The sequence below is a fragment of the Alnus glutinosa genome, chromosome 4 (assembly GCF_958979055.1).
Source record: "Alnus glutinosa chromosome 4, dhAlnGlut1.1, whole genome shotgun sequence".
In the NCBI taxonomy this organism is placed as follows: domain Eukaryota; kingdom Viridiplantae; phylum Streptophyta; class Magnoliopsida; order Fagales; family Betulaceae; genus Alnus; species Alnus glutinosa.
This window is the reverse complement of record NC_084889.1, coordinates 8,849,752-8,859,457: the sequence shown is the minus strand read 5'-3', so window position 1 is coordinate 8,859,457 and position 9,706 is coordinate 8,849,752.

Here is a 9,706-nt window from a genome sequence, read left to right as displayed (position 1 = left end):
ATGTATTTCAGTCCATGTAGTTTGAAGTTTTAACAAATAATTTTTTAGATTTTAAAAAGTGATTAATCACCCTCAGGATAAGCAACAAAAAATAAATAAAAAATTCAGTGCCATTAGAAAAGTCGAAAGAATTGGTTAATATATCACATCAACGTTAATCACTATGCAATTAAAAAAATATTAAAATATCCTACTTACAATAAACAAAGAGGGCTCCTACGATTCCACTCGGCAATGAATTGGGTAAAAGACTACTTGCAAAAATCATCAAAAGATCCCATGAATTCGGGCCGCAGGTTCCCGAACCAACGTCGTGCTGGTCCTTTAAGGGTGATGGGGAAGGCCCTAAGCATAATCTCATCTGGAGTCCCTTAGAGAATCATACGGGTTTTGTACGTTTGAATATGGTCGATCTATGGAGACTTGGAGTCCTTGGGGCCTTTATACATATCAATCCAAGGAACTTTGAACTTCAGGAGAAGTGGTCATTCCATTACTTTGGCGATGAAAGGGAGATTCGTGCACAGATTCTAAACGATGGATTGCTTTCTTTTATGTTCTTGACCATCTATTCAAATTTCAAACTTAGCCTACATATCATCAATGCGAGCCTCCACACGGCTGCCCTCCCACCGGTGCTCTGCAAACTTAAGTTTGAAGTCTTATTGACGGATGACGATCAGCTCCCTTTGTTTGTGTTACCTATACCACTCTTTTGGTCTTCACCACCAACCTCCCCCTTATGGCTTGAGGGTACTTCGTGCCTGCTACGTACGCTGTAACAATTCCTGATTCTGTAGTCGGAATTGCTGCATCATATATAACATGGTTTTGTTGATTCTTTGGAAAAGATGTAGGAGTTGTGCCTCAAGCATCGAAAGACATTGTTCTTGGGGATTAGGCCGGTTGGTGGTACCAACGTTGTTACCCCAAGCACTCATCGACCTAGTATTCAGCATTTGGTTTTGTCAAGGGACTACTAAATCGGATTCCCACATACGGCCAAACTTTTAGTACAGTTAACTACTTGCCAAAGTACCAATCGAGAATGCCTGCAATGAAAGAATGAGATTAGTTAGCAGAAAAAAAAAAGCTTGTCAGGTGTGCCGGTGGAAAATAGCTATAATGCTTAAGTCAATGATATACTTATGCTCCGTTTGTTTCGACGTAAAATAGTTTACGTCGTAAAATATTTTCGACGAAATCAATTTCAAAAGAAATTATTTTCTCGAAAATATTTTTCGGCGTTTGGTTCGCACGAAAAAATTACGAAAAGTGAAAATGCAACTGTCGCCGGAATCCGGCAACGACCGGTCGCCGTCGCCGGAATCCGGCGAACATGTTTGGTCGGATCCGGCCAAAATTGCCGGATTCCGGCAGGAAACCTCCGGGCCCGGTCAGATCCGGCCGGATCCGGTCATTTTGGCCGAATCTCGGCAGGATCAGTGGCCGGATCCGGCCAGATCCGGCCGGATCAGTGTCCGGATCCGGTCATATCCGGCCGGATTCCGGCCATTTTGGCCAGATCCGTCCGGATCTGTGTCCGGATCCGGTCATATCTGGCCGGATTCCGGCCATTTTGGCCAGATCCGGCCGGGTCTGTGTCCGGATCCGGTCATATCCGGCCGGATCCCGGCCATTTTGGCCAGATCCGGCCGGATCAGTGGCCGGATCCGGTCAGATCATGAAGGATTCCGGCCGATTTCTGTCCATGGCCAGATTCCGCCGGCATTCGGCGCAGTCGTCGGATTCCGGCGGCCGGCAGTATTCCGGTGGTCGGATTCCGACGCCGGCATTATTCCAGTGACTTGATGATGCCGGATTCCGGTGCTGCCTATTTTTGAACGACCGACTATTGTCGGATTCGGACAGTCAAATATTAAACGTGCGTGTAAGGACGAAGAATATAATTTTGGAAAACGATTTACGGTTTTAAAAACCGTAAATCGTTTTCCAAAAATTAAAGAAGGTTTTACTGTCAAACCGAAAATGATTTTCGTTGACCGTTATTTTCGCCCCTACCAAACACCGTAAAATACCGAAATCATTTTCTGGAAATCATTTTACGCCGAAACAAACAGAGCATAAAAAGAGTAGGAAAATGGCAACTAAATTTGGGGAAGAAGATAAATGCCTACCTGATGTGCATAGCTTGCTTTTATAATAAACTTCCTTCTAACCGTCAATCACGTGTCATCATTGTAATGCTCAGAAAAATAGAAATAAATATATTTGATTTTAGAGATAAATAAATGAGACATAAATTGAGTACGACTTGATCAGGGAAAAGCGCTAGTCACATCTGCGCTATCACCCCAAAATGATTAGTCAATTTAAAGCTTTTATAGAATCCATTATAAAACTCAGTTTCACTTAATAACTGGATAATGTGGGACTTAACACTCAAGATTATTTCTTATAAATCACTCACTCTATGTGATCTATTTATCTCTTCCTAATATGGGACAAGGATGTTATATTGAGTACGGCTTGACCTATCAGGTTTTTAGTCAATAAGGGTAAAAAATAAACACAAAAACTTAAGAAAATGTTGAAATAAAGAGCCTTGTTCAGGCGAGTATAAGGCCTCGTCCGAACGAGTCTAAGGTACACATAGAAGGCAAGTGTTAGATAAGTCACGTCCGGACCTGAGGTAGGTTTCATCTAGTCGAGAAGCTTGGAGATCGTGTTTTCAAATGAGTCACATCCAAGCCAAACATGAGTTCATCCGAACGAGCCACAAATTGAGTGGACGAGAGAGTGTCACATGGTGATTTGACAGGCGGAGAGAGAGAGAGAATTGAGTAGATGCTCGTCCAAATGTGATGAATATACGTCCGGACGAGAAAGGGTCAACACGTGTTATGCAATGCCCAGTGCGACGTGACTTTTAACACAGTCATATTCGAACGAGCTTAGTTTCTCGTCCAGACGATAGTGAACAATTGATAAGAAATTCACTCATTTGTCATACTAATAAGTTGTGTTTGTAAGAATAGTTGATAAGAAATTCACTCATTTCTCTTTCTTTCTATTTATGTCGTTTGTTTTTATTTTTATTTTTATTTTTATTTAATCATTTTGAGGGTAAATGTGTAATTTCATAATGACCACAACAGAAAAAAGGCCTAAATTTGGACAGAATACATTATTTTGATGGCAAATGTGTAATTTCATAATGACCTTTATGGAAAAATGGTCGAAATTTGTATAGAGTAAATTATTTGTTACATTGAGCAAATTAAGTAAAAATTGGAGGGCTAGTTTGACAAACTACTTTTAGTTTTTTCTTTATTTCTTTTCACTTCTTTCAAAAATATCAAATCAAAAACATTCTAACTTTTTTACACTTTTTATATCACATCAATAATTTTTTAATATTATTTAAATAAAAAAATTCACTACAAAACAAAACTTTTTCACTTTTCTATAAAACATTCTCAAATTTTATATCACATCAATCACTTTTTATTACTATTTAAACAAATATTCCACAACACAATTACTTACTAAACTAGCCTGGAGATTTTTTCTCCGTTCTCTCTCCTCATATCCCTGAACCCTCCCCTCTGTACACCGACATGGGAGGGAAGCCGAAAACTTCCCTCCCCCCCTCTTCCTTTGCCCTCCGCCTCTTATGAGGTTGTCTACCTACCCACCTTCCGTTGTCTACCTGTTAGAAATAGATTTGTCATGCACAGCAGAATAGAGCATACCTTATATGCACTGCAATCAAATATTGTCCCACGTGATTTTTCAATAAGTCTCTTCTTCTTGGCGATGGAATATACTACCAAAACGTAATGGAGTAATATTCACTATATCCACGGTCTAGATGCACAGGAAATATTTAAAGTCTTATTTTTTTTCTTTCAGAAAAACAAAAACTTCTCAACCCATTTACTAGGAGACTATTTATAGAGAACAGTTTGTGGCAATTTGGAGCAGTTATACTATAGGAAAAAAATAACTGAAAATCAGTTATTATTTTTTTTTTTACACTAGCTAGGCGTTGTATTGCCTGGCTTGAATCCTGAGGGGCGTGCCCATGTTGATGCCCCTTCATATTCAACATCTCCCACTCGCACACAATGGGCACGACCCAGTCATGCATCTTTCAATATATTTTCCATTATTCATACTTGCAAATAGACCGTGCGACCATCGAGAACACCTGCATAAAATGGTTGGAGCATTATACCAAATCTTTACGAAAAAAGACCAGCATAGCAACATCCCAAAACGGAAAAATGTCTCGTTATGCCCTAGACTTATCTGAACACATCCGATCAAACACCTCTAATCCTTTTAAGTTTCAAAGAAAACTCAAAGCAATGTTTGACCTACCCATAATACCGTGACGCATTCACAATTATGTCGCTATCACTACATAGCGCCTTAACCTGTCGACAGTGAATACACTCAGTGACGTGTTGCCAAATAGTCTTCCCTTCGCCCTCATGTCACTCAACTTTGGTCCAATCGCTTTCCCAGTTATGTCTCATTAGACTGAATCAATCATAGTCATAGATAACATACTAGAGTAGCAGACATCAAAAACTCCATTTAATAACATAGTCAAAAAGTCAATAAGGGCATAATATAGAGCCATAAAATGACTCATGGACTCACACAGTGAGGAAGTAAGGATCAATTCGCTCACCTCCACATTTGGTCGAATAAGCACATGTAGTATGAAATACATGCTACGATGAAGTTCTCTTTCCAACAAAAGAGTGTATGTCTAAATTCAATACACCGTACAGATCTTAGTCAAGTCGCTATTCAAGTGCCTAACCTGAGTCTTCAATTTGCTCACCATCTCAGGCGCCAAATTAATGTCTCACATCAGGCTAATCACAGGCTACATGGATTGTGGGCTATCCATGCATGGTCTAAACAATACCATAGACCTCATCTTAGCTCCTACTAAGGTAACATATGTTTGTGTCAACCACCTTTACTTGCTAAACAAGTATCAAGGGACACAACATCCATTCTCTGCTCGCTACTTAAGCGCCAAAGTCGATCGCTCGTGTGAGTGAGCCGATCTTTGCTTGTCGACATACATTTCATCCTATGGAACCAATAACATGGTAAGTGTGTGTTTTAATCAACATGCCATATGATAAACCCAAACCAAAAAATAATGAATAACATCATATGTAATAATAAATAAATATCCCAAAAGAGTACATTACACAGTCAACTGAATAACAAACCATTACATTCTATGCAGTCCTAAACTCCTAACATGAGCCTGAAAAACATCTCTAGCTATAGGCTTTGTCAGGGGATCTGCAACCATGCGACTCGTAGAAATGTGTTTCAGGACCACCTCCTTTTGCGCAATCATGTCTCTAATGTAGTGATACCGTATGTCAATGTGTTTGGTTCTCCCATGATATTTGGGGTCCTTAGCATAGGCAAGAGCTGCCATACTATCACAATGAATTGTCACTGGATTTAGAGCATCTTTGACAATCTCAAGATGCTGAAGGAACCGTCTTAACCAAACAGCTTCCTGAACAGCTGCTGAACAAGCTACATACTCTGCCTCCATGGTTGATAAAGCTATACAGGATTGTTTCTTACTACTCCACGTAATGGCACCATTATTTAGCAAGAAAACATATCCAGATGTCGATTTGCGCTCATCTATGTTACCGCCCCAATCAGCATCACTATACCCAACAAGTCGCAAATCTAAACCTTGATAGCACAGTACATAGTCCATTGTTCCTTTGAGGTATCTCAATATCCTCTTGACTGCTTTCCAATGGGCCAATCCAGGGTTAGACTGGAATCTGCTGACTAAGCCAACTGCATAGCATATATCTGGCCGAGTACACACCATGGCATACATCAGGCTTCCTACGGCGTTAGCATAAAGAACACGAGCCATCTTTTCTATCTCATCTTGAGTCTTAGGACACATATCTAAGCACAAGTTCTCGCTTTTAGCAATAGGATTGTCAATGGGTTTACAATCATACATCTGAAAGCGTTCAAGAACCTTCTTTATATAGGTTTGTTGAGACAAACCTAGAAGTTTCTTTGATCGATCCCTAAAGATCTTAACTCCCAGAATGTAGTCTGCCTCACCCATGTCCTTCATCTCAAAGTTGGAGGACAACCACCCTTTGGTGGAGACTATCATATTCTTATCATTTCCAGCCAATAATATGTCATCAACATACAATGACAAAATGATGAAACTCCCCTTTGACCTTTTAACATAAACACAATGGTCTTCTTCGATCATCGTAAACTTGTTCAAAAGAACGGCTCGATGGAATCTAAGATACCATTGTCTAGATGATTGCTTCAAGCCGTAGATGGACCGTTTGAGCTTACAAACTTTACGTTCTTATCCATTGACCACGAAGCCAACTGGTTGATCCATATAGATCTCCTCATCTAGTTCTCCATTGAGAAAAGCTGTCTTAACGTCCATTTGGTAGAGTTCCAAATTCATATAAGCAACAATGGCCAAAATTAGACTTATTGAGGCAAACCTTACTACTGGTGAGAAGGTTTCCTCATAGTCCATACCCTCCTGTTGGGTATAACCTTTTGCCACAAGGCGAGCCTTGTACCTATCTATTGAACCGTCCGCCTTGCGTTTGACCTTAAGAATCCATTTGTTCCCAATGGCCTTTCGCCCTAGTGGTAGATTCACCAAATCCCAAACCTGATTAGTTCTCATTGACTCAATCTCATCATTCATTGCTTTAATCCACTCATCTTTTGCCGAAGATGAGAGAGCCTCTTGTACTGTCCTAGGCTCATCATCATCATGTGAAGCAATCATGAAAGCTTCCCCTTTAATCTCAAAACGACGACGGGGAAGATTTCTGCGTTTGCTTCTTCACGGCTGAGGTTGTTGTGAATCCACCTCTAGTGGTATACTCCCACTAGGCGGTAAGTCACTCCCACTGTCCCTAGGAGTTTGAGGAATTTCTTCATCATTCTCAACTAGTCTACTTAGAGCGCTTTCCTCTCGATCCATAGTTTCATAAAACTCCAAGTTTCTTTCAACCTCACCTCTGGTTGGAAACTCATCCTCAATGAAATCCACATCTCGTGACTCAATTTCAGTCACCCTTCCATCGGTTTGTCAACCTATCAACACATAACCCTTGGAATGCTCTGAATACCTTATAAAGATACATTTATTTCCTCTAAGGCCTAATTTCCCATATTTATGAGAAGTGTCGTGAACAATACCCGCTGAGCCCCATGGCCGAAAGTAACTCAAATTGGGTTTCTTACCAGTCCATAACTCATAAGGTGTGGAAGATATTGATTTGGAGGGCACTCGGTTAAGAATATAGGCTGCAGTCAAAAGTGCATCTCCCCAATATGATATTGGTAAGTTTGCTTGCGCCATCATTGACCTAACCATTTCCAGAAGCGTTCGATTTCTCCTTTCCGCCACGCCATTTTGTTGTGGCGTACTTGGCATCGTTAATTGCCTTTTTATTCCTTTTTCATCACAGAGCCTTTTAAATTGCTCAGAGAGATATTCGCGTCCACAATCAGTTCTTAGAGCCTTAATACTCTTGTCTAATTGATTCTCAACCATATTCATATATTGTCTAAAACAATCCAATGCTTCAGATTTATGGGAGATCAAATAGACATGACCGTATCGTGAAAAATCATCTATAAATGTAATGAAATAAAAACTGCCATGTCTTGCCCTCACATTCATTGGGCCACATATGTCCGAGTGGACTAATTGCAATGAAAAAAATGCCCTAGTAGCTTTTCCAAACGGTTTTCTAATTGACTTTCCCATTAGACAATGTTCACATGTGGATAGAGTGACCTTAGCGAGATTGCCTATGAGACCTTCTCTTGCTAATCTAGTCATCCTATCTTGCCCAATATAGCCAAGCCTAGCATGCCATTTAATTGAATCCACATCATCAGAAGAAGTCAATAAAACAAATGATTTGTCATAATTATAATAATTCAAATCCAAAATCATAAAACCGTCTAAAATAAAACCACATCCATAATAAGTTGTTCCCAGATAAATGAAAACACCATTGTCAAATACAAACTGAAAACCAAGTTTAATCATAGTAACTACAGAAAGCAAGTTTCGTCGAATCTCGGGAGAGTATAACACATCATGGAGTAATAGAGTACGACCACCTCGCAAGTCCAGCTTGTAGGTACCAATTCCGAGTACCTCCACACTAGGTCCATTCCCCACTTTGATATCTCGACTCCCAGCAGGAACTCGACGATACTCCACAAATCCAACCCGATCTCGAGCTACATGCTCGGTTGCTGCTGAGTCTATAGTCCACATAGGATAGGAGTGAGCAACCATAGCATGGCTAGTAACATAAACATAGCGAGAAAAGTCAGAGAGTACCTTCTTCGGCTCAGTACACTCACGAGCGAAGTGGCCTTCCTTTTCGCAGTTAAAACAAACCATCTTGGACTTATCTCTTCTACCAGTCCGCTTACCTCTCTTGCGCTTGTTAGTCCTTTCCTTCTTAGGCGCTGGTCCAGCAGTTCCATGTTTACCTTTGTTCTTGCGCTTGAGCCTAAAAGCCTTGTTCGAACTTGACTCAGCCAAGTATGCAGAACTATTGGGCTTAGCAGCCTCTAGGCGCTCAGCTTCAAGTTCCAAATGACGCGAAACATCTTCAAAAGTTTTAATGTTCTCATTGTGTGTCAAATTTTGGCTCATAGCATCCCAGGAATTAGGTAACGAATGAATCACCGCTTGGATCTGCTGCTCATCAGTAAGGTTGTTTCCGACTGCTTTGAGTTCGCGGATCATGGATGACATCACCCTGAGATGCTGCTTCATTGTTTGATCTGAGCGCATCTTGTAGGAGTCAAATCTCATGGTCAATCCACGCAGTCTAGTGGCAGAAGTGCCACCAAACTTTAACTTCAGTGCTTCCCACATGCCTTTAGCTGTTGGATGTACCTCGAACTCACCAATTAGATCATTATGCATGCTGCTTAACATGGTAAAGCGCGCACATTGATCCTTTTTGCGCCAATTTTCAAAAGTAGCAATATCTCTTGTATTTTGTTCGGTATCTTCTTGCTCTGGCTCAGTCAATGAATGGGACAGGGTCTCCAAGACCTCTTGTTCATTTAGGACATATCGAATCTTTCGATGCCAAATGTCGTAATTTTCCCCATCCAATTTTTCCCCCTTATTCAAATCAGCAACAATGCTTTTTGAAGCCATATTACTACAAAAAAAAAAAATTGCGCAAGGGATATTACACACATAACCCAAAAAAAAATTTACAGCGTTAATCTAAGTTAAACAAAAATAATTATTAACACGTCGCAGGATCGAAAATTCGCTAAGCTTCTTAATCATCTCCCGCGCCACAAGTGTCAAATTATTAATTTTTAACTTAATTTTTCGCGCAAAATTATGTATGGAAGGAAAAATAAATTCAACTCAACCATACTCCCACTTGTTAAAATAATTTGGGCATAATCCAATATATATATATATATATATATGCCTCTTTACACCAATAAAATATATATATATATGCTGAAAAACAATATTCATTCACACATATAAAACTAATAAAGGCTTCCCTTTACTAAAGAGTTCCTGCAGACCAGTGGTGATGCTTTGGGATTTGCTATATTGAGGACTTGAGTTCTACTCCCCACATGCTCATAAAATATCATATTTCACTTCTTT